We start from the raw sequence: 6,893 nt of genomic DNA on the forward strand, positions 1-6,893 counted from the left end.
AGACTTAACAACTTGTCAAACCACCCCACAGAACTAGACTGAAACCCAGATAGGTGCAGTGATCTGAATGTGAATGCCCCCATAGACTGGGCTTGGTCCTTAGAAGGGGAAGGATTAGGAGGTGTGGCCTGATTGGAGGAAGTGTGTCACTGGGGGTGGGCTTTGAGGTTTCAAAAGCCCGTGCCATTCCCGGTTACCAGTTAGTGCCCTCTCTCTCTCTCTGTCTCTCTCTCTCTCTCTCTCTCTCTCTCTCTCTCTCTCTCTCTGCCTCACGCTTGTGGATCAGATGTGAACCCTCAGCTACTGCTTCAGCATTTTGCCTCCCTGTTTGATACCACGCTCCCTGATAAGATGGTCATGAACTACAAGACCCAAAATAAATTTTTTTTAAAATAAATTGCCTAGGTAATGGCGTCTCTTCATAGCAACAGAAAATACCTAAGACGATGGGTCAGTGGTGGGCAGGACCACACCTTGACCAGGATTGTTAAATGTACACATTGGTCTCACTTGAGGACTACAGAAGACAGGCCTGAGGAGTTGGCTGATCTCCTCGTTTGTCCTTGTTCCTGATGTAGTCACACTGAGTAGATCTCCTTTTCCTGTTTTCCATGTCTATTTATTTATTTACTCATTTATTTTTACTTTTAAGGCAGGGTTTCTCTTTGTAGCCCTAGCTGTCTTGGAACTAGTTTTACAGACCAGACTGGCCTTGAACTCACAGAGATCAGCCTGCCACTGCCTCCTGAGTGCTGGAATTAACGGTGTGCATCATCACCCCCTTGCTGCTTCATTTTGTTTTTGAGACTGTGGGAGTTTGAGTGAAAATGGCCCCCACAGGCTCGGACAGAAGTGGCACTATCAGGAGGTGTGAGGCCTTGTTGGAGTAAGGGTGGCCTCGTTGGAGAAAGTGTGTCACTGGGGTTTCAAGGTTTCAGAAGTCCAAGCCAGGCCCCGCTGGCTCACCCTCTTTTCCTGCTCCAGATGTAGAACTCTCTACTCCTTCTCCAGCACCATGCTTCCCACCATGATGATAATGGACAAAACTTCTGAACCTGTAAGGCAGTCCCATTAAATGTTTCCTTTACAAGAGTTGCCAAGGTCATGGTGTCTCTTCACAGCAATAGAAGCCTTAACTAAGGCAGAGACAGAGTCTCACTGTGCAGTTTGGGCTGGACTGGCACTTACTTTGTAGACCAGGCTGGCCCTGACCTCACAGAGATCTGCCTGACTCTACTTTGAGTGCTGGAATGAAAGGCTTGCACTACTGTCCCTGGCTTGTTTTCTGCTGTGGGACAATGGTCTGTACCCTGTCAATTGTATTTTAATAAAATAGTGTTGGCCAGTAGCCAGGCAAGAAGTATAGGCAGGGCGGCCAGGCAGGAAGCAGAGGCGGGACAATGAGAATTTTGGAAAGAGAGAAGTTTCAGTCTGCAGTCATCACCCAGCCACAGAGGAAGCCAGACACAGAGCAAACAAGATATAACTGCCTTGCCAAAAAAGGTACCAAGCCACATGGCTAACACAGACAAGAATTATAGGCTAGTATAAGTTATAAAAATTAGTTAATAAGAAGCCTGGGCTACTAGGCCAATCAGTTTATAATTAATGTAGACCTCTGTGTGTTTCTTTGGGACTGAACAGCTGCAGGACCAGGCAGGACAAAAACCCTGGTCAACAGATGTGCGACCTGGTGGGAAAGAGACCTCAGTCAACAGCTTTCCACTCTTAACCTGGCTTTATAACTGGCATACTGAAGATGGCTGAGACCTGACTTGGGCCCCAGGTTGGGACCTCCAAGTTTGACAACAGCTTCTTTTTTATTTCTGAGACGTGCTGCTGTCTGTCTGTCTTTGTCTCCCTCCCTCCCTCTTCCTGTTTATTTTGTGGGGCCTGTCAATGACAACTCCTGCAAAGAGGCTGTCTACGGAAACTGATTGGCTGGTTCGAACTGCAGTGACGTGGAGAGGTTGGGATATTGCACTCCAGAGGCGAGTCACCTGGTCCTAGGCTCGCTTTAGCCCCCTTAAAAACTATTCCTTACCCATCTCTGTGCCAGAACCCATATTCCATGATTAAAAGATACTAGCTTCCACCAACACCAAAGCTAAGAAGCCATCAGATAGCCTCTGACGCCTATAGAGAAACTTCCTCATTTTGCTGAATCTGCCTCTCTGATGTACGCACCAACTGTATTTTTACTTGCCTTGATTTCTGACTTTCTTTGTTCTGTAAAACTATGAAACTTCATGAAACTTCTTCCATGTTGGAGAATGGAATTTGTTGTTAATCTAAATCTGTTTCTGGGCCATGCCACTCAAATTAGGCTCTATGTTGACAGAGATTTCTGTCCTGTCTGGTCCCACAGCCATTCAGTCCTAAAGAAGCACACAGAGGCTTAGATTAGTTATAAACTGGTTGGCCTATTAGCTCAGGCTTCTTATTAACTCCTACATCCTACATTAATCCATAATTCTTATCTGTGTTAGCCACGTGGCTTGATACCTTTTATCATCTTGCGTCGTCTGTATCTGGGTGACAACTTCAGACTCACTCTTTCCTCTTCCCAGAATTCTCCTGTTCTTATTGTCCTACCTATACTTCCTACCTGGCTACTGGCCAATCAGTGTTTTATTAAAACAATACAAGTGACAAATCTTTACAAAGTACAAGACCATTGTCACACAGCAGCTCTAGACTAAATAAAATATCTTTAATCCCCTGTAAGTTGAAAATGATGCTTTTTGCATTGGCATTAGGCACCCAGCATGGGCTCTAAGAACGATCCACTTTCCACCAGAGGAATCACCTGACTGGAAGTCAGGTACCCGCAATGACCCACTGAGTTATGGCCGTCTGGTCTTATTCCCTCAGGTGGATTGTTGGTGAGTTCTGTCTGGGGCTTTTGAACTTCCCTTGATTTGGTCAAAGGTCCTTTGTTCCTTCTAAGTTAGTTAGTTAAGAGTCCTAGAAGCGAAGAAAGCTGGTAGGCAATTTTCACTCCCCCTCCCTCTTCTCCTCCAAATCCAGTCCCTCAGTCTCACCCCAGCCCTGCAGTGGACCAACTGCTGCATCTTCCCCTTCCTGTCAGCTCCATCTCCATTGGGGTCATGCGGATCTTTTCCTAAAGTCTTTGTCACCACCACCTCACCCATTCATCTCATCTACCTCCTGCAGGCATCCCCTGGGAACATGGCAGCCACTCCAGACAGCTAAGCAGGTGGGCAATCCTCACTCTCCCCACTCTCTTCCACAGCCATTCCCAGTCTCATCACCCAGATCACCTGCTGTAGCCTTTCTTCCCTGTCTGCCCCATCCCCAGGGGTCTGTTTAAACCTGGTAGCACACCCGGCTTTCCTCTCTCCTGTAGAATCCCTCAGCAACACCCCACCCTGCATCTAGTACATCCCCATTTCTAATTACTAGCTCCCAACACCAGGAAACACATCCTATCTGGGAAGCCTAGTGTCCCTACTAGGCAGCATACAGCCACCATAGTCTCCTAAGGACCAGAGAAGGCAGCAGAAACCAAGAAATAGAACATTTACCAACAAAGACAAGACCAGCTATCAGTACCTAGAATTACAATAATCACAAACCCAGATGCCCAGACGCCAGTGTAAAAACCCAATCAATAACAGCCAGGAAATTATGTCTCCACTAGCACCCAGCAACCCTACTACAGGAGGGTTGAAAAATGTAATATAGCTGAAGCATCAGACAAAGGCTTCAGAATAGCTGTTATGGACATGTTAGAGGTCCTTAAAGAAGAAATGTATAAACCCATTAATAAAATCTATGAAAACACAGACAGTGAAATGAAATGAAAGCAGTTCAAGACTTTTGTCTTAGTTAGGGTGTCTATTGTTATGAAGAGACACCATGACTATGGCAACTCTTACAAAGAAAAACATTTAATTAGGGCTGGCATACAGATTCAGCAGTTAGTCCATTATCATCATGGTGGGAAGCATAGTGGTGCACACGCAGACATGGTGCTGGAGAAGGAGCTGAGAGGTCTACATTTTGCAGGCAACAGGAAGTGAATTGTTTCACTGGACATGAATTGAACATATATGAGATCTCAAAGTCCACCTCGATAGTGACACACTTTCTCCACTTCCAACAAGACCCTACCTACTCCAACAAGGCCACTGATAGTGACTCTCCCTTTGGAGGTCATTTTCTTTCAAACCACCACAACTTGCACAGGGTAACAGAATCAGTAAGGAAAACCCAAACTCAAGTAAAACTGGAAATGAAAAATTTGGGAACTCAAACAGGAACCTCAGAGGCAAGCCTCACCAACAGAATACAAGAGATGGTTGAGAGAATCTCAGGCACTGAAGACAAGAGAGAAGAAATGGATACCTCAGAAAAAAACTTCTAAATAAAAAAAGTTCAGGTACAAAACATCTAGGAAATCTGGGACCCATTAAAAAATAACAAATCTGTGAAACATAGAAATAGAGGAAAGATCAGAAACCCAGATCAGAGACACAGAAACTATTTTTAACATAGTCATAAAAAAAAGTTCCCCATCTTAAAGAAGGGGGTACCTATCAAGGGACAAGAAGCATACAGAACTCCAAATAGATTGTACCAGAAAGAAAATTTCCCAGACACATAATAATCAAATCACTAAACATACACAACAAAGAAAGAATATTAAAAACTGTAAGGGAATAAGATCAAACAACATATAAAGGCAGACCTATTATGGTAACACCTACCAGACTGTCAAAGAAGAGATGAAAACTCAATACTCTTCTATTTCATGAAAGAACATTGCCCAACTCTTTCTATGAGGCCACAGTTACTCTGATACCTAAACCATATAAAGACTCAACAAAGAAAGAGAATTACAGACCAATTTTCCTCTTTACAGCAAGTCCACAGTCAGTATCAACCAAAATAGAGAGAAACTCAAAGCAAAGAAACTAATCAGAAACAAGACAAGGTTGTTCACTCTCTCCACACCTATTAAGTACAGTACTTGAAGTCTTAGCTAGAGCAATTAGACAACTGAAGGAGATCAGGGGATACAAATAGGAAGGGAAGCAGTCAAAGTATCTTTGACTTCTTGTAGATGATAATAGAAAATAAGTGACCCTGAAAGTTCCACCAAGGAACTCTTTCAGCTGATAAACACTTTGTAGCAAAGTGGCAGGATACAAAACTAACACACAAAACTCAGTAGCCATCCTATACAAATGACATCAGACTAAGAAACCAGGGAAACAACACCTTTCGCAAAAGCCTCAAATGATATAAAAATCTCAGGGTAACACTAACCAAGCAAGTAGAAGATTTTTTTTTTTTTTTTGGTTTTTCGAGACAGGGTTTCTCTGTGGCTTTGGAGCCTGTCCTGGAACTAGCTCTGTAGACCAGGCTGGTCTCGAACTCACAGAGATCCGCCTGCCTCTGCCTCCCAAGTGCTGGGATTAAAGGCGTGCGCCACCATCGCCCGGCCAAGTAGAAGATTTTTATGATAAAAACTTTAATACACTGAAGAAAGAAAGTGAAGAAGATATTAGGAGATGGAAACATCTCCCGTGCTTCTAGATCAGTAAGATTAATATAGTAAAATGGTCATCCTACCAACAGCAATTTTCAGAGTTGTGGTGATTTGCATGGGAATGGTCCCCATACACTCACGTGTTTGAGTATTTGGCACACAGGAAGTGGCACTATTAGGAGGTGTGGACTTGTTGGAGTAGGTATGGCTTTGTTGGAGGATGTGCACTACTGTGGGGGCAGGCTCTGAGATTCCATATATGCTCAAACCACACCCAGTGGGACAGCCTCTCCTGCTGCTGCCTGGAAATTCAGATGCAGACCTCTCAGCTCTTACTCCAGCACCATGGCTGCCTGCATGCCACCATGCTTCCTGCCATGATGACAATGGACTAAACCTCTGAACTGTAAGCCAGCCTCATTACATGTTTTCCTTTATAAGAATTGCTGTGGTTATGGTGTCTCTTCACAACAATAAAATTCTAACTGACACAAGATGCAATGCAATTCTCATCAAAATCCAACACAAATCTTTATAGAACTTGAAAAGACAATTTTCAGCTTTATATGGAAACACAAACAACCCAGGATGCTACAATACTCCTGAAAAATAAAAGATCTATAGGAGTTCTCACCATGCTTGACCTCAGATTGTACTACAGAGCTATAGTAATATTAACAGCATGATATTGGCACAAAAACAGACATGTTGATTGGCAGAATTGAACTGAAGACCCAGAAATAAGTGCATACCCACAGACACCTGATTTATGATAAAGAAGCCAGAAATACACACTGGAAAAAAGATAGCACATTCAACAAAAGTTACTGGTAAAACTGGATGGCTCACGTAGAAGAATACAGATTGATCCATACTTATCATCCTGCACAAAACTGAACTCTAAGTAGATCAAAATCTTCAACATAAACCCAGATATTTTGAACCTGATAGGGGGAATAGTTTTGAGCTCGTTGGCACAGGGAAAGACTTTCTGTACCAGTCCTATTTTACAAACTTAAGGAGACAATGCATTTGATTATCCTGCCTTATGAATTTCAAGAAGCAATGAATTTAGTGATTCTCTATATAAAACCTTTGACAACTTGTAGAAAAATAAGAAAAATGTTGCTGCTGTTGCCGCTGCCACCGCCGCTGCTGCTGCTGGTTACTTGCTCTTTGCATCTCTGGATAAATTGACAAAGGAAAGGGACGTGCTCCTTGATAAAATTAATAACTTCTAGCATCTCCAAATATACAGAAGGACAATGAACTCAGTAATAAAACTGACTCATTTTGGATGCACATAAACAGTCTAAAGGTTTCTTTCTTTCTTTTTTTGTTTTTATTTGAGCTATTCATCTTTCCCCACTCCCCT

The sequence above is a fragment of the Microtus ochrogaster genome, unplaced genomic scaffold (genome assembly GCF_000317375.1).
Source record: "Microtus ochrogaster isolate Prairie Vole_2 unplaced genomic scaffold, MicOch1.0 UNK18, whole genome shotgun sequence".
NCBI lineage: Eukaryota > Metazoa > Chordata > Mammalia > Rodentia > Cricetidae > Microtus > Microtus ochrogaster.